Source organism: Megascapheus bottae, chromosome 16 (assembly GCF_031878675.1).
Source record: "Megascapheus bottae isolate mThoBot1 chromosome 16, mThoBot2.hap1, whole genome shotgun sequence".
NCBI lineage: Eukaryota > Metazoa > Chordata > Mammalia > Rodentia > Geomyidae > Megascapheus > Megascapheus bottae.
The window spans coordinates 22,505,948-22,527,909 of record NC_143524.1 but is presented as its reverse complement, the minus strand read 5'-3'; the positions used below and the strand labels follow the sequence as shown (position 1 = coordinate 22,527,909).

The window sequence follows — 21,962 nt, the reverse complement described above, 5'->3', positions numbered from 1 at the left end:
CAGGGGCTGGGATGTCTAACTCAAGGACCAGTCGACTAGTGTCCGGTCACAGTCCACTTCCTGATTTCTGGGCAGCAGGTCTACGCCCCCACTGGGTAGAAGATAGCCAGGCTTTGCAGTATGATGCCAAGGTCTACTGGGAATCAAATTCTTCCTTCCCTGGCTTTTCTGTTGCTATTGCATGTCCATTCTCTGCCACAATTTCCCTTCTTTTAGAAAAAGTCAAGAAAGAAGCAGTGACTCTTGGCACCAAGAGAATAATACTACATGAGGAACTTGTTTGCTGAATAAACCTGGCTTCCATGCTTTTAAATATTTGAAACAAGGGAGTGCATGTAAACCAAACTGCCCATCCAGAATCTGGTGGGGATCAGGCCTGTGCTAGGTACTTCATATTTTACATGTAGGTTTCAAAACAACCTTACAAGGCAGGTCTTTTATTCCCCCATTCTACAGGAAAGAAAACAGAGGCTGAATATGTTACCAAGGCTTGCATAAAATAATGGCAGGCAAGGACCTAATTCTCTTTCTAGATAGAATAGGAATTATTCAGGCCTAGAGTTCAAGCCCCTAGAGCTGGCATGCGCGCGCACGTGCGCGCGCGCGCGCGCACACACACACACACACACACACACACACACACACATTGGGAATGTATGTCGGGAAATTTTCTAGTCAGGAAAGATTTTCATTAACCATTGACACATTTCTTCCTAGCCCAGATTTCTAGAGAGTGAGACAGAAAAACTCCTATGTTTTACTCCAGTGGAAAAAATATATTTTCTTTGTTTCTTTCTTATATATTATCATTTTTTGCTCTGGTACTTGGAGTTAAACTCCATGGAGCCTTGCACTTTCTCTGGACTTTCTTGCTCATAGGAGGTGCTCTACCATTTGACCCACACCTCCAGTCTAGCATTTTTCTATTTAATTGGAGATAAGAGTCTTTCAGACTTTTCTACCCTGGGTGGCTTATGTGCTCTTCAAGATCCTAGCCTTTCAAATAGTAGGCTACTATCACAATGTCAATAAGCCCAGACACCAGCCATGAGGAGCAGAACAAGGAGGAAAGTGCCCAGCAATGAGGATGGATGGGAAGTATGTCCAGTCCCGGGAGATTAACATAAAACTCAATCTCTTAATGAAGTCGTGGGCCACATCAAGTATTCACTAGGTTTCATCCTAACAGCACAGGGGCCCTCCTGTTGAGGAAAGGGCTTGTGTAACTGGGCTTGCATTTCAAGATCCCTATGCAAGGCAATGGGCTGGTGGAGGTAGAGTGGTTGCAGAGACACCAGTTAGGAGACTGTTGAGTTGGTGAGTGTTAACAATGGAGGCAAAAGTTGTGACTTCCAGAGGTATTCAAAGAAGAATTCAAAAGACCCTGAACTTTTTCGGGCTGGGTTGGCTTTCTCTAGCAAAGGTTTGTGCTTGGCAGGAGTAGCACTGGAAACAAGAGCAAGTCTTTTACCAGTACCTTTTGGTCTTTGAAGACCTAACTACATAAAACAGCATCCTCTCTGGGTAGCTTCTGCCTCAATTACCAGTCATCCTTCATGGCTGTACCTGGGCTCTTGAACCATCTTGTAGATATGCATACTTTTTTTAAAGGCTAGTGTTTTCAAGTACTTCAAGGAAACTATGATTCCAAACCTAGGGGGAATGACTGTACAGATCAATAAATGCATTTGAAACATATACGATGTTTTGCTTCCAACAGGAAAGGGGGGCAGTGTCGAGATGAAGATGAGAAGAAATGTTTTCTGGTAACCACACATTTTGAGCAACTGTGACTTTGAAGTAGACTGAGTTCTTTTTTTTTCTTTAATAAGTTTCATGCTGCTTTTTAGCACATATTGGCTCTATTTACAGAACAAATGATATCCTAGGTAACAAGAAAAATTCCTCAAAACTTCAGTGGCCTAAGATGTGAGATTGAGTAAATATCTAAATAAGCCTTTACCCTCTTCTGTGTTTGTCTTGATGCTTGGCAATGTACCAATGTCAAAAATTTTAAAATGATATTTTAAAGCCAAGTTGCCTAGCTCCAAATAGAAGGAGCTGGGATAACGAGCTCACAATCGCTCCCGTTAGGAAAATGTCCAGGCCTAGTTCCCTGCAAATTCTGCCCTCACAATTTACAGTGCATGTACATTGACATCTCAAAGTGAGGGAAATAAAAATAATGAAAATCATCTGCTCTCCGAGCAGAACAATTTCTTTACCACAATGTTTTCCCCGGAAGTTCATTCTGTGGAATCAGTATCAAAATGACAAGAAAATCCAACATGTCTCAAGAGGCACCATGTACAACAGGCAAATTATAATAATAATCTGTATTCTGAACCTGGACACTAATGGATACAATGGAAAAATTTTAAAAAAAGGTCATGAAATGTACTCTAAATAAGACAATAATGACATTAGGTTCAATGAACATGAAAACACAATTCTAAATGGTAAATGCAGTATTTTTCAATGTGAAGAAACAAAATTGGTCATTAAAGACATTTCTGAAAGTCTATAGATTAGAAATTTTGACTCCACCCACAAAGATTATACCCAACCATGGTTATGCTTTTTTGCTTCTGCCAGTACTGCTCTTTAAGTGACAAATTTTGAAGAAAGCCCTCAGATCAAGCCGTGTGGGGATGTGGTTGCTGTTTGTGGGGCTTCTGAGAAAAAGTGAGACTGAAAGGAAGGTAAGTTTGAGCGATGGCACGCCTACCCACAGTGTCCAGCTTGGTCCTTGGCCTGCTCTGCTCTGGGCAGTGGGAGGGAACATCCGCTCCAGCCCCTGTTTTTGTTTTTGTTTGTCTGTCATGGGGCTTAGACTCTGGACCTGGGCACTGTCCCTGAGCTCTTCAGCTCAAGGATACTTCCCTACCCTTTGAGCCATTTTCGATTTTCTAGTGGTTAATTGGAGATAAGAGTCTGATAAGAGTCTCGTGGTCTTCAGTATTGTGTCTGGCTTTGAACCACAATCCTCCAGATCTCAGCCTCCTGAGTAGCTAGTATTACAGGTGTGAGCCACCTTGCCCAGCTTCAGGACTCCGTTTTAAATCATGAGCTAACAAATGTGCCAGAAGCAGCTCTCTAAAGATGTGAAAATTGGGCAGAAAAAAAGGATGGAGCCCAAAGAGATTTTCTTCCTTTCTTTCTTTAGGGAAAAAAAAAACAACTAGCAGTTTGTGCCCACAAAAGAGGGCATAGTATTCAGGACCTGAATTCAAGCCCCAGGAATGGCACACACACACACACACACACACACACACACACACACACACACACACACACACACATGCAATCACAAAATGCTTTGTGGAAAAAAATTTTAATGTATACATAGAAAAATTTGAAGAAAATATTCTGTTCATATGAACCATTAAGACCAGTATGTGAAAAAATTGTCTAAACATGATACTTTTCAGACAACCAAAGTTCCCCTAATCTTTCAACAGATAGGCAGCCATTGGGCAGGCACTGATACTTTCTACAGGAAGAAGCAGGTATAAAACTATAGCAAAGAATAAAGGAGGCAGTATATTAACAGAAAATTATTTAGCTCAAATGTCTCTCAAGCACATCAGTAAGACGCAGACATGGAGATTTAAAAAAATCAGTGATAAAAGTTTCTGGAAGGTGAGATTTTTTTGTGTGTGTGTTATTTCTTGTTCTGTTATTTCTGAACATCATCCAGGATTCTAAGAATTAAGGAATAAGAAAATATACTTAACAAGTGACCCACCTTGCATATCCTTAAAAAAGAACAGACAGCTATGAACAAGTCAGTTCACAGAAAATGTTCTGTATGTACCTGACCAAATATGGTAATGTCTCAGGACATGAATCTGAGGATCCACTACTAGAAATGTTTGCTAAATCTGTGTTCACGGGCTGAGGGTTGCTCTCGAATTTTACTAAGGGTGAAGGCAGTCATTTAAAGAAAACATTTTCAGGAGAATGTATTTAGCCCATTTGGGTGACAATGTTTTTTTTTTTTGTTTTTTGTGGTTTTTTTCCCTCAGTCATGGAGTTTGAACTCTGGGCTGGGCTCTGACCCTGAGCTCTTCAGCTCAAAGCTAACACTTGAGCCACAGTGCCATTTCCAGTTTTCTACTGGTTAATTGGAGATAAGAATCTGACAGACTTTTGTGCCCAGGCTGGCTTCGAACCATGATCCTCAGATCTCAGCCTCTTGAGTAGCTAGGATTACAGGTGTGAGTTACTGGTGCCCAGCGGACAACATATTTTTAAAGTACTTAGTACATGAGTTACTTCAATATGAAGTATTCGGGCTTGTCAAGTAGTTGTTTAGATCCATTCAGTTAATTAAACATCAACTGGTGTTAAGTCCATGATAAAAATACTGCCCAACATACACATTACCCTCAAGGAGCTCCTGGTCTAATCTCGTTAGACTAAGAAGTACGAAGAGAGAGCAAAGTTCTCTGACTGGCCAAGGGTTGTGATATGAAGAGTCTTGGCTTAGGAGAAGGAAAAGGAAGTCAAAGAAGATCTCTAAGAGGAGATCTTAAGGAGGGTCTTAAACACTATGTAGTAATTGTCTGGTCAGGAAAATAGAGATGCTCTGGAGAGAGGACATAATACTTTTTCTTTAATAATGACAGGAGCTCAAGTAGGCATTTAGAATAGAATCTACCAAGAGGGGACGAGTCTTGGAGAAGACTGAGTGACATTGGAAGTGCTCAGTTTTTTAATCTTAGGAGGAATCAAGAGCTAGGTTGGTTACCACTTTTTGTCTTTAACCAAATGAATTAGCTTCAAAGAAGAAGAGATGATTTATATATTAACTTTATCAGAAGAACTCAAGAGATTCCAACTCCAAAATAACTAGTAAAAAGCTATGGTAGAGGTGTGCTCCAGCATCACTGGCTCATGAACTCATTCCTGGACTCATCAGGAAGCAAAGTACTCTGATTGGCCAAGCCTGGCTCATATATCCAACTCTAAACGAATCACAATAGTCTGAGGGTAGAGCTCTCTGTCATTGGCTACCTCACCAACCTACAGAGTGAGGCTGGCAATTTCTCACAGATTCTGGGCAATCAAAGCATTGCCATCAAGCTTCATTCTCCCTTCTCTACACATAAGCTTTCTGTCTTTTCAGTCAGTGTGGCAAGTGAAACGTGGTCACATCCAGTTCAAGTTACACTTTCTCTCTGTAACAATTATCAACTCCATTTGGAAATCCCTGGGAGACTGATGTACAATTAACTATGATGGCGGGGGTAAGAATACTCAGAGTAAATGTGACTTCAACACGTCGAGTTTTGTGAAGATAGAGGAACTTCTGTGCATCATTACGAGCAACCCAGATATCTGCAAAGGTGTCTTTTATAACACATAATAGGCACATTTATAGGGAGTGGGGATGAACAGATTATGTGAGAACAGTCCTGGCTAAACAGTGGATGCGTTAAGCAGGATTATTTGATGGCTGAAAAGCTAAGCATAGGACTATCACAAAAAGATGAAGCTGAAATTTCTAGTTAAGGAGAATGGTGATGTTATACATCAAGAAAGAGACTACCAGCCAGGCACTAGTAGCTTGCATCTCTCATCTTAGATACTCAGAAGGCTGCAATCTAAGAGTTGTGGTTTAGTGTCAGTCTGGGCAGGAAGGTCTATGAGACTCTTTTTTTTATTAAATAATTTTTTATTGTGATTAATAGAAGGGTTACGTTATATTCACCAGATAGGTGTATAACTTCACAAATATTGATACCCTTTCTCATGACATGGTCCCCATTTCCCTCCCTCCCACCCTCCCCCCCACTTATCTTGATTTCCCCCCTTCCCTATCCCATTTCAAATAACCAATTAAGCACATATAAAATATATCAGATAACAAGGTGAAAAATTGTAACAATATGAGATAATCAAGGGATGGCAAAAGACTCAAAGGAACATAGGCCCAATAGTCTCCCTCGTTTGTCATAATCAGTAGAAACCTTGGGCTCTCCTAGCAGAGATTTACAATAGAACAAAATCTAGAGACATTAGGCCAAATAGTATGACACTAAATGTAAGGACCTCCAGGAGAAGGAAACAAAAGCCATATAATGAGTGACTGTGGTCCTTAATGTACTATGAGACTCTTATCTCCAATGAACTATTAGAAAGCCAGAAGTGGCACTGTGGCTCAAAGTGGTAGAGCACTACCCTTGAGCAAAAGACAGTACCCAGGCCCCAAGTTCAAGCCCCACAACCAACAACAACAAAAGAATGAAACTCTACAAGGGAGGTTGGGTAGGAAAGAAAGGGAGATAAGTTAGCTGGATTTCCATGTGGAAAGTAGAAGCATGGACATTGTGATAGAGGCTAGGGACAGAGGATTGGTAGTTTCTGGTAAAGAGATGAATGCTGCTCCCGGCACCAGTGGCTAATGCCTGTAATCCTAGCTACTTCAGAAGGCTGACATCTGAGGGTTGTAATTCAAAGCCAGCCCCAGCATGAAAGTCCATGAGACTCTTATCTCCAATTTACCACCAGAAAACTGGAAGGATCACTGTGGCTCAGGTGGTAGAGCACTAGCCTTGAGCTAAAGAGCTCAGGGACAGAGCCCTGACCTAGAATTCAAGCCTGCATGACTGACAAAAAAGAAAAGGAGATGAATGCTGAAACTCTCAAGCATATGAGATTGTACTACACATAGGGACCACTGCAGAAGGCTGAGAAGAGAGCAGAAGACAAAATCTTCATTGAAGGCTGAGAGATGTCCTCAAAGTCTGCCCATTTTTGCTTAGTATCATATCTAAATATGTCAATGAATCCTGATGAAATGCTCCATCTACTAATGCATTGTATGAGGTTTGCCCCACCCCTTATCCTCAGGATCCATATGCTAGAAGGTTGGCCCAATATGTACAGATAATAGGAACCTTTAAGAAGGGAGCCTGGCTGGAGGAGCTTAGGCATTGGAGGGATATTATACATACAAAGGGTGGCAGGGGTGTGTGTGTGGGGGGGGTCCTTCCTAGCTCTCCTGAGACTGGGTTAGTACCACCAGAGACAGTTGTAAACAAAAGAGCAAGTGTCACGTTCCCAGTCCTTATTCCCTTTCTCTAGTTTCCTGTCTCACTGATAGGAGTCAGGAGAAAAGCAGTGAGGGAAGTACGCCTACACAACTGGCAGAGGCAGACCTCGCTGATAAACCACAACAGGCCTGAAAACAAAATGAGGGCCACAGGCTATAAAATTACAAGAAAGTAAGAAGAACCAAGAATGAGAAAATAAGGAATGGGCACTAATTCTTTAGCTTCATGACTACAAGAAACAGAAAGGAAATCCACCAATCAGAAGGCCATCAGCAAGGACTTCAACTCTCCCTGTGTAGGATCTCCCTGGTGCAAGGCCAATCAATCTCTGTGATCCTCAAGGAAAGCTCAGGATGGCTAAGATGGACTGAAGTGCTATCTTCTGGTACCCTATCTGTGCTCACTTTTTCTGCTGTATTTCCTTTCCAATAAACTTTATTATCACATTTACATATGCTTGCATCTTTCTTTCTTTTCTTTTTCTTTTTGCCCTGTTCTGGGGCTACTCAGGGCTTGAGTGCTATTCCTGAACTCTTTGTGCTCATGGATAGAACTCTATTCCTTGAGCCATAGCATCATTTCCAACTTTTTCTGAGTAAATAAGAGTCTCATGGAATTTTCTTCATGGATTTGCTTCAAATCTGAGACCCTGAGATTTCAGTCTGAGTAGCTAGGATTACAGGTGTGAACTACTGGGGTCTAGTTCTGTGTTTGCGGGTTGTATAAATTCTTCTTTTTAACATACAAGGACCAAGGTCAACTTAGCTATTCTAAATCATATAGATGTTCAATGAAATACATCACATTATAACCTAGTAATTAATATTCAAAACTCATCATTACCAATCATTTTAGTCTGTCATTATATACAGCTATTTTTATCTATACAGAGATAATATGATATGTCATAAAGTCTTTTTTTCCAATTTTACATTGTGATTTTTGTTTTTTTTTGTTTGTTTTTTGCTTGGTCATGGGGCTTGAACTGTGGCCCTGGATGCTGTCCCTGAGCTCTGCAGTTCAAGGCCAGCACTCTACCATGTTGAGCCACAGCACCACTTCCAGTTTTCTGATGATTAATTGAAGAGTCTCATGGACTTTTTGTACCTCGGCTGGTTTTGAACTGCGATCCTCAGATCTCACCCTCCTGAGTAGTTAGGATTACAGACATGAGCCATAGGCACCCAGCTCACTGTGTGTGTTTTATGCCTTCGTGTCCATGTGTGTCTTGTGTTTGGGTTTCTATGTGATTGGGTTTGTGTCTGTGTGTGGAAGTTCTGGTGTTTGAACTCAAGGTCTGGGTGCTGTCCTTAGGTTTCATGCTCAACGTTGATGCTCTACTACCTAAGTTACATCCTTCACTTCAGGTTTTTTGCTGATTAATTAGAGATGAGAAACTCATAGTCTTTTTTTTTTCTGCTAAAGTTGGCTTCAAACCCTAATCCTCAGATCTTAGCCTCCCTAGTATCTAGGATTCCAGGCATAAGCCACCAGCACCTGGATCAACTCTGCATTTTAAGACATTAAGTCAGCACTTGAAATTGCCCATGCAGGTGGCACATTTATAACATGGAAATGAACAAATGTTACGAATTTATTATTTGACTCATGGATCTACTCATTTATGATTGTATAAATAGGGAAGGAAGGCAGCAAGCTGATTCTATGAAGGAGCAGGCAGTGACTCTTTTCATCTCTGTGGACATTATGCTCTTCGTTGTTCTGCCTTACCGCTACTCTTGTAGCACAAAATTAGTAACTGCCAGTACTTAAATGAACAGGCATGGTTATATTCCAAGCAACTTCACTTACAAAACTAGACAGCCAGCCAGAATTACCTAGATTCATGATTTGTTTAACCCCAGGCTGGGATACAGACTTAAGGGTATATTAAAAATGTAGATTAGATTTTTAAGTTCATAGTAAAATACAAAAACTAAGAAGAAATAGAACCAGGCACCAGTGGCTCAAGCTTGTAATCCTAGCTATTCAAGAGGATGAGATCTGAGGAGAGTAGTTGAGGATAGCCAGGACAGAAAAGTTCATGATACATTTATCTCCAACTAACTACCAAAAAGCCAGAAGTGGAGCTGTGTGGACTAGAGGGCCAGCCTTGAATGGAAAAAAAAAAAGAAACTCAGGGAGAGTGCTCAAGCCCTGAATTCAAACTCCAGTACTGGCATGCACACATGCAGAGGAAATAGACATCTATTATTTAAAACATCATTTTCTCTATCTCACACCATGGTTCTTATCAACATAAACAAAACTATCCACCAGGATTTGGAAGTATTTGTGTGACAACTAAAGCAAAAGGTCATCTAAGGACAGAAAACTTCAGCCCTCTCCCCCCGAATGACAAAAGCATTCTATGAGAACCAATCGACTGTGTGGAATTTACAATAAAGAGGATCGGAGATGCTCTTATAATTGGTAAACCAGATGCCAAGTGCCTTTTGTTATTCATAAAATTTATAATGAACATATGCACATACATAGATGCTGGTTGTAGAAAAACATTTCTCTGCACCTGGGGGACACTTAGTCATGAAGCAAATTGTTAAGTGTCCCTGGATCCAAGAGGTGGGGACTGTAGCCAAACTCATAAGCCAAATGTGGCTAAATCTCTCGGGCCTGCCTGGGAAAACTAGACCATCTCCATAGATTTCATAAACCTAACTCTTGTCTAGAGTTACAGAACAAGTGATTTGAAAGATCTGGAATCCAGACTTAAGAATGACCATGGTTCTATGCCCGAAACAGCTGAGTTACACTCCTACCTGGTGCAGGACAGTAGGAAGCTGTTTATAAGGCTCATTTTGGGCACAATCTACATGAAGCTTGGAGCAGTTCCAGATGAGTCCAAACCCAGACAAAGGCCAAGCAGGCCCGCAGGAAGTGGGGGTTACCTTAAGCACATGTACAGGTAGACATTACAGATGTGCTGGAGAGCAGACATGTGGATAGGGAGAGATGGGGCAACTTCCTCGGTCAGAACTGTGACAATAAACACAGTCCAACTCATAAGTGATGGCTGGAAATCACAAAGAAAGGGGTGAGCATGAGTCTCTGTAATCCAGTGAGATTGTCTTGTGATAGGAAATGGGGCCTATGTTTCCAGCCATGTACAGAGCTTCAGAGGAGGAGCTGGCTATGATTGGAAACCATACTGGTTAGCTGAGGTGCACTGCATTCAAGCCAAGGTCATAGTATGGGAAAAGGAAGCAAGGAGGATGAATGCAAATAGGCCTCAGGTCTTACACTTACTTCTTGGAAGAATTCTAGCTAGGAGAAATGCCAAGATCATTGTCCTACCAGGGACCTTTAGTGGCATCCAATGGCTGAAGGGTTCCAGCTGGGAGTGACATCAGTGGAACTGAATTGTATCTTCTCCCCCTTCCCAGTTTCTATGGATAGAAAGCCAGCTCAAAGATCTCAAGAAGAAAGGGGATTTTTTGACTGATGTAACTAGGGAGTGGAAGTGTGACCTGAGGAATTCTAGAATGAAAGCAATGTTCTCAGAACTGAGCTCTGTCCTGCTCCCTGGTGTCTTTGCTCCTGCAGTCACTTTCATCTTCAGAAAGCAGAAGGCATGGGGCAAGCAATTCAAGGGTACAGCTTCATATCTCCCCCTACAGCTCAGAGAGCAAGAGCTCTCTAGTTCATATGCCATGTGAATATGAATTCTCATTGGCCCACCTTCAGTCATGTGCCCATCACTGTCCAATCAAAGAGGCTAGGAAGACAGGTACCACGGTCAAGGAAGAGAATGAATTAGTTGCACTTGTCCTTTCCTACTGCCTCTGAACTTTTTCAGCTGACCTCTGTGGAACAATGATCACATTCTGGTGTTATGACTCATGCCTATCATCTCAGCTACTTGGGGGGTAGAAATGAAGATTGGATTTAAAGGCATACCTAGGCAAAAATGTTAGCAAAGCCCCATCTCAATAAACAAACCAGGTGTATGGAGGCATACACCTGTGAATCCAGCTACCCAGGATGCATAGTTAAGAGGACAGAGGTCCAAGGTACTCCAGGAAAAAAAAAAGAGCATCACCCAGACTGAAAAAGAACAAAGACAAAAAGAGCTAGGGCATGGCTTAAGGGGTAGAGAACTTGCTTCACAACTGCCAAGTTCTGAGTTCAAATTTCCATCACACACACACACACACACACACACACACATACACACACACACTCATTGACCTCAGTTTCCTCCTCTGTAAAATGTGTAGCACACATATTTTTTTCTGGTTATGGGGCTTGAACTCTGGTCTTGGGCACTGTGCCTGAGATCTTCAGCTCAAGCTAGCACTCTACCACTTGAGCCACAGTGCCAGTTCCAGTTTTCTGGTCATTAATTGGAGATAAGAGTCTCACAGACTTTCACGCCCACACTGGTGTTGAACCATGATCCTCAGATCCCAACCTCCTGAGTAGCAGCACCTGGCTAACCACTTATTTCACAGGTATCAGTGTCTCCAAAAGACTGGTTCTATTCACAGCAGTCAAGAAGATACATTCCCGAGTCAAGGGAAGATACAACGTTAGTAGATGAGAAATCACGACTGTTGTACAGGGAATTCAACAAAGAAGAGGAGAGACTCTAGCCAGACTGTGGTGGGGGCTTGAAGGGACAGACTATTCAAATGGGGTCTTAGGGGCTATTCCATTCTAACTATGAACAAATAAGCAAAAGAACCCAGCCAACAACAAGGAGAACCAAACTGAGCACTGGTGGATCACAAGTATAATCCTAACTACTCAGGAGGCTGAGATTTGATAATCATGGTTCAGAGCCAGCCCAAACAGACAAATTTGAGAAATTCCTAACCCCCTAATTCACCAGCAAAGAGCCAGAAGTGGAGGTATAGCTTAAGTAGAAGAGAATTAGTTTCAAGTAAAAAAAAAGCCAAGTCAAAGTGTGAGAGCTCTAAGTTCAAGTCCCAGTACCTGCACACATACAACACACACACACACACACACACACACAGACACACACACACACCCGTGCATGAGTAAATGAGGAACAAATGAAGCTGTATCCTCTTTCCTCAAGGACAGAGACAGCACAGGAACCAACCTGCCTTAGGCATCAGGCTCTTCTTTCTTTCTGTCCACATTTCACCTGCATCACCCATGGCAGTTTCTATTCCTGGTACCACAGCAATCTCACACAAACCACAGATGGGAGAGAAACTTAAAGAGTTCTCATTTCTGTCACATAGAAGGTGGTCAGTAAACTTAACGTAGTTCTTTTCCAAAACTTGATTGCAGAATAAGCCCTATTTAGCTTCTATTCCCCCAAAACTGTAACCAAAGGAACTCTGCAAGATATACTGCATAATTAGTGTGCATCTCTTAGCCTTGGCTAATTACCTCTTTTATCAATTAAAAATATTTTCCCATTAAGCTGAGGAGTTGAGAGGGAGACAGGGGCTCCTTTCTATTTCTAAAGCCTCCAGGGGAAAAAAATCCAGCAAGATAACGTCACTGATTTGGTTAATTTCAGGTGCACATCAGGCTATTCAACCTAGGTGAATTTAATGACCCAGGACAGGTCCAGCGATGAATGTCCCTGTAAATCATTTATAATTGCAAGCATAAAAATTAAAAATCAGTCTGAAGAGCAAGATAACACAATGCTAATGACAGAGCAGTAATCTGAAGATAGAGGCTCCTGGCTTTAATCAGGCCTGGTGAGATGACAGAGCACTAAGCCTCTAGGGGATTGTTCTGGAAACAAAAGGCTAGGAACCTACTTCAAATCTTTAATGGCTCCCTAAGATAAAAGAAATTAACTGAATTTTCATATGATAATTATAAAACTTAATAGAGAATTTTTTCCCTTCGTATTGTTCACTTGTCTACTCATTGGGATAAACCAACATTTAGTCTATTCTGCCTACAAGAATGATTTTTAAAGGCTATTCTGTTCCACCATGTCATCTTAAAAGTCCAGCTCATAAATAATTGTCCAGAAAGAGGGAACCATGCTGCTAGTAAAGGAAACCATTTCTCAGTAACCAGAAACACCTCACCTTTCCCCCAGCATTTACCAGTATTGCAGCCTTCAGAGTCAATCAGATCAAGAGGAGAAATAGATTATCATAGTTGTCCCTTGTGATACCTGTAAATCATAAATTGAACACTCTCTTGCCTCTTCCAGCTAGTGGGCACTGAAATGTGTTTTCAAGTCTGATTTGGATGGAACTTCTGTAAGAGGCAACATATGAGAAGATTGCATTGACCCTGTGAATTAACTAAAGTCTTTCAACTTTGTATCTGTGCTCTTTGGAGCCATTTTCTGTGACTGTTCCTTTGCAATCACCTTGGGTTACCAGGAAAGAGAAAATCTACTGATAAGTACCTAGTCTAGAAGGCAAAACTATTCCTCAAACCGGCAGTGCCTTCTCCTTATCATCATAAAGGAAACCTCCAAAAGCTCAAGAGCCCGCCCAGTTCTTGTCCTGTTCCAGTAATGACATGATAACAACTTCTCCAAAATTTCTTCAGGGACAAAGAGGTAATGATCAAACTGGCCCTCCACCTGTGATTTGCAACCCTGTTAGCCTTGCATGCCTTTCTGATCTCCTGCCCTCAGTCCTCTCCATTTACCCTGAAGCCAAGAGCTGTTCCTGAGATGATGGCTGAAGATGGACTGAAGTGGTGACTTCCCACGACTGCTGTGTAATAAAACTCCTTTCTTGGGCCAGGAGAGTGTCCTAGTGGTAGTGCTTGCCTATCATGCACAAATCCCTGGTTCAATTTGTGGGTACCTTATGCACAGAAAAAGTTGGAAGTGGTGCTGTGGCTCAAGTGGTAGAGTGTTACCCTTGAGAAAGCCTAAGAACAGTGCCCAGGCTCAGACTTAATTGGACTCCTAGACTAAGTGTCTGGAGTTTAAAATTTTGGTTTTGCTTATTTCAGGAATCTGCTTATGAGTGCTCAGTGTTCCTTCTCCCTTTCCCTGAACTTCCCCTCTGCCAATGTGCTTCCTGGGTTCCCTCTGAATATTCTACTGGACCTAATCCTTGTCTTACCTTGGGCTGCAATTCAAGTTAATTGCATTCTCTCTGACCAACCAATAAGTGCTTTGAAAGGGATTATGGGGAACCACAATTGACTTACCTCCAGACACCTGGCACCTTGTCAGCATTCAGTAAATATTTGTTGGCTAACTGAACTCTCATCTCAGGTTAGCCTGAGAGAAACAAAAGAATACAGAGAAGCTGCTCTAAACAGACTCACAGACAAAATTCTTGCTCTTGATCATAAGAAAAGAAAATCCTGGAGTATTTTCTCTGGAGCTTTTAAATACTTCCAAGAGTTGTTGATAAAATTATAGTCTTTCCCTGAGCAACTAGGATGATATCGCTCCATATAATTTCCTCTCCATGTGAACGGTACACAGTCATGTTGTGAGGTGAATGAGGGAGAGAGAAAGCTGACTTCAAACAATTTAAGCAATATAAAAGTCAGGGTGAAATCAGTACCTCACACTTCATATGCAAGCTTCTACCATTTGAGCCATGACCCCAGTCCTGTTCCCCAACCCACTCTCTCTTTTTTTTTTTTATGCTAGTCCTGGGGCTTGAACTCAAGGCATGGACGCTGACCTTGGACTTTCTCGAGGCAAGCATTCTACCACTTGAGCCACTTCTAGCTCTTTCTGTGTATGTAGTACTAGTGAATTGAACCCAGAGCTTCATGCATGCTAGGCAAGCACCCTACAACTAGGCCAAACTCCTGGCCCCCTCCTCCCTCCCTGGCCCCTCTGGATCTGGAGTTTGAACTCAGGACTTCTTGTCCTGTCACTTGAACAATGCTCCTTTTGTTGTGAGTTTTACTTATGAGTTAAGGTTTTACTAATTGCCCAGATCTGGCTTCAAATTAGAGATTTTCTTTGCCTCTGTTTCCCAATTAGCTGATATTACAAGCCTGCATCACCATCACTTGACTTTGGGGATGGATGAATTTGTTCCTAGGACACAGGTGCAGAATTAGCTCATCACATGGAATGTCATGGATGGCAAGAGGAGGACCTGAAAATGGTCTCATTCCAATGCATACTCCCTGTCTCTTCCATCCATTAGCATCAGTAAACATCATGAGAGACTTGGAGAAACTCAGGCAACTGGACTCCTGCTCTGGATGTCTGAAATGTAGGTCTGGGGAGAAGCCTGCGAGTTTGCATTTCTAACCAGTTCCTGTGCGGCCCTGCTGCTGTGATCTGAGCATTCACTTGGAGAGGCATTGCTATATACCAGTCAATACACAGGGCACAGAGTGGGCCCCAGAGGAGGACACAAGAGGCCGGTTTGCACGTGTTGGCTCTGCCACCAATTCAAACTCACCCTCCTCTTACTTCTTCCTTCCTATGGAGGGAGAAATTATTGTGGAGCTCTAAGAGCAAGCAGAGAAATTTCAAGGAAAGAAGAGCTGGAAGAACCACATAGCATGGCAGCCCTCAGCCTTATGAACTCTCTGGTGCTCCCTGAGCTAGGAAAGCCTACGAGCTTATCTTAACAGCAGCTCAGGATCAGGAAACCCACTCTCACTGGAGCACAACTGAGTTACTCCCATCTCTGCAAACGAGAGCTCCTGCATGGTCCTTCTGGTTGATGAGCTTAGTTTGCAGCAGTGCTTCTTAAGTAATCTGGAGAAACTTTTGAAGAGTTTTGATTTGTTTTCCTCCCAGTATTGGGGAAGAGGTGGTGGGTTGAACTCAGTCCCTTAAGCTCACTAGGCTTGCTTACTCATAGCTAGCTTGTCTGGTGCTTGTTCTTGAGCCATGCCTCCAGCTCATTTTGTCACTGGTTAATTCTAAATGGGATCTAATGGGCTATTTTGCACTGGCTGGCTTCAAATGATGGTCCTCTGGATTGCAGCTTCTTAAGTTGCTAGAATCCTAAGTATGAGCCACTAGCACTTGGCTGGATTTTTACCATTTGGGAATAAAAGAGAGGGCTGCTAACTGACATCTAAGGTCTAGAGATCAGAGATGCTGTGAAATACCCTACGATGTACAGGACAGCTCCCTAGAGTGAAGAATTCTGCAGCCCCAGATGCCAGTAGCACTGAGTTTGAAAAATCATCGTCGAGAGCCTGAAATATTCTAAAAAGAAGATAAAGACCAAAACCTGCACAACAGAAAGAAGCCTGCTGCACACCAGTGAAACCCAACCCTACCCCAGCCCCTGACTTGGGTTCCTAACATGGTTGTTTGTTGGCTGTATAAGCTCATGTAAGACACAATCCCTCTCCAAGTTTCAGTTTCTACATAGGTAAAATGATATCAGAGGAGTATTGGAGGGAATTCATTCAATCAATCAGTAGCTAGAAAGAACCTGGCACATGGTTGTTATAGATGGCTGTTACCATCGTTAGGAAGATTGTATTTATGAATGGAAATAGGCACGAATTTGGCCAGTCCTCTGTGATTTGGGCCTGGAGAGTTCAATGAGTTCAGGCATTGGTTTTGTTTTGTTTTGTTTTGTTTTTTGTTTTTCAAAAATGAGATTTGTGGAAAAAGGAAGCTAAGCTTTCTAGAAAGAGAATCAACAGGAATCGGGGAGGTGGGGAGCCCCGGGAACTTGTGTGCAACTTCCTTCCACATCCTTGTCCCATCTCATAGCCAAGTGTTCTTAGGTTGACACTTTTCATAGCGAATTAGGGGAAGTGAGTATTAATCTGAGCTGATACTAATCACCCATGACAGAAAGTTCCCACTCTGATCAAACTTTCATAACGTATTAGGAAGAAAAGGCCCTCTCCTGCCGCATGCAACCAAGCTCCATGCTGCTCATAAGTAGACAGGAATGAGGAATTGTCTATCTGCAAAAGGATTCTTAGCATAGGGCAGCGGCAACATGAAAGTCGATGATGAGTGTTCAAGTGACAAAGCCATGGTCCATTACTGGACAGTGGTAAGCAGGGTATTCCTCAGAGATGCCCCATTTAGAGGGAGAAATTAAATCTATGAGTGGAAAGACCAACTTTTTCCCTTTGGAACTATCAGTTCATGAAAGACTACAGATGCTCTTTACCATGGAGTTATACCTCAATAAATCCATCAGAAACTGAAAATGTTGTTATGAAAATTGCATCAAGGGCTAGATGTGGTGGTACATGCCTATAAGCCCAGCCACTTGGGAAGTTAGGTGGCAGAAGGACTGCAGTTCAAGGTCAGCCTAGGTAAACGTGAGTTAGATATCATCTCAAAAACAAACTAGGCATGGAAGTTCATGTCCATGGTCCCAGCCACTTGGGAAGCAGAGGCAGGATGGATGATAGTCTGAGAAGATTCAAGACCCTATCTAAAAATATACAGAAAAGCAAAAGGACAGGGTGGGGTGGAGTGGGATGGGGAGATGGGTCAAGTGAGAGTACTTGCCAGTTAGCAAAGCTTGAGTTTCAACATTGATACCCCTCCTATCTAACATTCTGTTACAGTTATACAATATGCTATGCAGTTTGGTTGTTTAACCTCACGATGACTGGCACTAAGAGGGAGTTATACCTAGATCTAGGCCAAAGAAAGATAAAAAATCAAAATGCATCCCAGAATGATTTCATAGTATGATGTCATAGTATGTCATAGCAACTTAACATTGAAAAGTCATCTACTAACTATCATAAGCCAGGACTATGCACAGATGACTTTAATGACAGTATAGTAAGTCTTTCTAAGGAACATTAGAATGAAAGTGGAATCTGACTATCTTTCACTCTAACACAGGATAAGCAACCCTTTAGGAGTTCTGGGCCAAAATCTAATGAGACTTCTCATCTGTATTCTTTATTTTATTGCCAGGGTCATGTATAGAGCAGTTACAGTTACATTTGTCAGGTAGTGGGTGCATTACTTCTCACACATTGATAACCCTTCTCATTTTGAGCCTTCTCATATTTTATTTTTTATTTTGTTTTGACTCAATCTAATGGTCTCTGCCATTTGATGGATTTGCTGATGTCTCACTGCCATTCTCTTTTGTCTCTTCATTTCATTTCCTGAAAGTTCCTCTTACTTTGCCAATTTGAAAGCATATGTCTATTCCATTATCTTCAATATTTTAACCTAATTATATATATATATATCTTAATTATATACACTATTTGTACAACAAAGTCCCAAATTACTCAGGATCTCTGTCTTCCTCTCTTTTGTGTCATATTTATGTGAACTTAAATTAACATTCTTAACAAAAAATCAGAACCAATAGCCAACATTTTAACAGGAAGAAAATACAGCCTGGGGCTCAATATTTGGATAGCTATATTGTTTCCATGGTCAAAATAAATAAATAACTTTTTAATGCTTATGAAAATGTTTCACAAAGTGAAATGTTGGTAAAAAGGAAGAATGTGAGTTACAAGAGTTGGTCCAATGAGGGTGTGAGGAGAGAATCTGGAAGGCTGATCTCTGCAGGCATTTCTTCCTTTTTTTTTGGCGGAGGGGGCGTGTGTGGCACGGCGGTGGGTCAGGCTTGAACTCTGGGCTTGAATGTTGTCCCTGAGCTCAAGGCTAGCACTCTACCATTTGAGCCACAGCACCACTTTTAGTTTTCTGGCAGTTAACTAGAGATAAGAGTCTCATGGACTTTTTGTGCCCACACTGGCTTTGAACTACAATCCTCAGATCTCACCTGAATAGTTAGGATAATAAGCGTTGAGCCACTGGCACCAGGATCTGCAGGCAATTCTGCTATAACAAGATGGCCCTTGAAAGGGCGCTCTCTCCTTTGTCTCCTTGCTCTGCTACAAGACATTAAGACAGTTCCCATTTCCTACTCATTCTCTTAACCCTGACGAGATGGTTAAACTAATGGCTGCATTTATATAGTTATCCACTGAGCACACATTTAAGAAACAATGATTTTCAAATATATCAGCTTCACTGCAATTCCATTATAAAAAAAAAGTTTTAAATGGCCAGGTTCAAAAAATGTTCTACTTTATGCAATTTTCTACTTTATGATTGCCTGTGAAATATTACAAGTACAGAATGTAATTACCTTAATGCTATTTTTGATATCCTATCAGCAAATTATGCCGAGTCCCCACAGTGCCTCTGCATTATCCAGTTGAGAGAGTTTCTCCCTGGGGCAAACCAAGTCCCTCACACAGGTTCAAAGCTCCAGCCATTAACCACTGCTCCAGCCAGGGAAGGCCCATTTCAGAGCCACTGGAAGGTTTAACCTATAAACATCTAGAACATTCACCTCCTGTTTATATTTTTTTGGCTCAATTAAGCCCCCAAGAATCCTCTTTATGCAAAGCAAAGAACTGTTTGATGTGATAAGAACTTTTCTCCCTTCTTAATTACCAGCAAATCCCTTTCTATTAAAATAAACACCACGAGAACTGGCAAAACAGCAAAATAAATATACCTTGTGCTGTGGGCTAATATTCTGATGCCAGGAGGACAAAAAACACACCGGACAGGATGTGTCAGAGGATCGGCTATCTTCATGTGGAGGAAACAAAAATGATAACTCCCAGCATCCTTTGGAGGCCTGGGATTTGTTTGCAAAAGTTCAGAAGCTGTATTAGAGGATTTAAACTAATGCAACAAAACAAAACAAACTCCAAATTCCCTCACACTGAAACTTTGCAAAATACCCATATGCTTCTAGTATAAAAACATGTGGTGGTAGCTCACACCTGCCATCCTAGCTACTCAAGAGGCTGAGATCTGAGCATCACAATTGGAAGCCAGCCCAAGCAGAACAGTCTGTAAGACTCTGATCTCCAATGAACTGCCAAAACACTCAAGTTATGGAGCAGCCTTGAGTAAAAAATGCTCAGGGATACTGTCCAGGCTCTCAGCTCAAGGCCCAGTATCAACACACACACACACATACACACACACACACACACACAGCTGGAAAGACTTGAGAATTTAAATGCAATAGTCAATTGTCATTACAATGTAGCTTTCTGATAGAATTCTGTAAAAGTAGAGCTCTGAGACTGAAAATTGTTCCATAGGAAGGTTGTCAGTTCCCTTCAAGATGGCCACCTTTTGGAGGTTGGCACCAAAAATGAAAACATTAAGGTTACTTACTAGACCTTGAGCATCTCTGCATCTTCAGTGTCTATTTTAGGTAGAAAACTACCCCTTAGGCTGCCATTCCATCTGGAAAATGTAATCAATAAATCATCAGCTCTTGGCTCTGCACACTGCCTGAGAATGTACAAGAAAGAGAAGGCAATAGGAAGACCTATTTATTATATATTAGCTCTAGCCATACCCTCGTACCTTCTTAAGTACCCTTGGAACTCTGGGAGAAAGAAGAGCTTAGATTTACAGAAGGAGACTTGGTCCTCCCTTCTGACACAGAATCATTTCTTCTCTTTTGAACCATCTAGTCTCCAAATCCAAGTTTATCACTTGTCTTGAAGCTGGGAGAGTTCTATCATTGGGGTTTGGAAGAGCCCCAAAGGCCTATTTGTTGATCAACTAGGAAAGAACATGAAGCCTAAAGAAAGGGAGTTAGGTCACTGGAGGCATGTTCCTGAAGAGAGCATTGGACCCCAGGCTCTTGCTCTCTCTTTGCTTCCCAGAAATCCTGACGTAAACAACTTCTTCCATGTTGTGCTCTCACCAGGAAGTACTGCCTCACCACAGGCCCCAAAGCAACAGTGTCAAGCAGTTACAGACTGAAACTGTGGACCACAATATAATGTTCTTTCTTTAGACTGAATTGTTTCTGGTATATATTACAGTGATGGGAGGCTGATTAACACATAGGGAGAGGCCAAAGAGCAGAAATAGATCTGGGATTCCCCAAGACCTGATGGTAAGTAACCTCTGGTGATGACAACATCAAGTAAGCTCAGAGGGAGGGGGCCTGGCAGGTTGCATACTCCAGGGTCAGATCCTTGTGTGAATGGCACATCCTGGATTCAGGTTGAGTAGATTCAGACTTAGCCTCTTGGTTGTTGTGTGAATTCTGGAAAGTGACTTTACCTGTTTCAACTGTCATACTTCAGGTTAACTCCTTAGCCACGAGCCATAACTGGGAAAGAAGTGGACTTAGCTGAAATAGAAACAGAAAACATCTGTGTGTGTGTGTGTATGTGTGTGTGTGTGTGTGTGTCTGTGTGTGTGTCTGTATGTGTGTCTGTGTGTGTGTCTGTGTCTATATATGTGTGGAGGGAGGGGTGGAACTTCAGCTTGAACTCAGAGTTTTATACTCATACATAGCTTTTTTTGCTCAAGGCTTTATCATATGATTTTTTCTGTAGGAGATAAGTCTCACAGACTTTCCTCAAAACCCAGCTTCCTGAGTAGCTAGGATTATAGATAAGAGCCATCAAGCACCAAGCACCCCAGCTCTCTGCAAATGTTTCCGTTCGAACTTTTTTTTTTATTTTGGTCCTGAGAAAAATGATGTAGAGAGGGCCGGGAGTTTGGCCTAGTGGTAGAGTGCTTGCCTAGCATGCACGAAGACCAAGGTTCGATTCCTTGGTGCCACACACTTAGAAAAAGCCGGAAGTGGTGCTGAGGCTCAAGTGGTAGAGCTCTAGCCTTGAGAAAAATCCAAGGACAGTGCTCAGGCCCTGAGCTTAAACCCAGGACTGACAAAAAAAAAAAAAGTGATGTAGAAAGAAAGTGGCTAGGCCAAGGTCAACCATTCTAGGCCAAGGTCAACCATTCTATGGTTTAAAGCCCCTCATCCACCTCATCTGAATGTCTCTCTCCTTATCATCCTTTGCCTACAAGAGCTTTGAGATGCTACATTCAACCCTTAATCTCAGTCCTTTTAAACATTCAATTAACAGTGTTTCCTCACTTGGCTATCCTGGCTGCTGTCTACCATTATGGTTTTTTGTACATATATATATATATATATATATATATATATATATATATATAATTCCAATCTTCCA

General features: G+C 41.9%; 1 protein-coding gene across 5 annotated transcripts in view; it reads right to left on the bottom strand.

Moving 5' to 3' along the window:
- The window catches only part of LOC150053012 (uncharacterized), a 132,533-nt gene that overhangs the window by 2,014 nt on the left and 108,557 nt on the right, over positions 1–21,962 (bottom strand). Inside the window, exon 1 of one of the 5 annotated variants that reach the window (XR_016538144.1) lies at positions 10,329–10,524. The exons of the other annotated variants lie outside the window; for them this stretch is intronic. The gene's annotated coding sequence lies outside the window, so the exon portion shown is untranslated. Of the gene's footprint in view, positions 1–10,328; positions 10,525–21,962 lie in introns of those variants that run through there. 5 annotated transcript variants of the gene reach the window in all.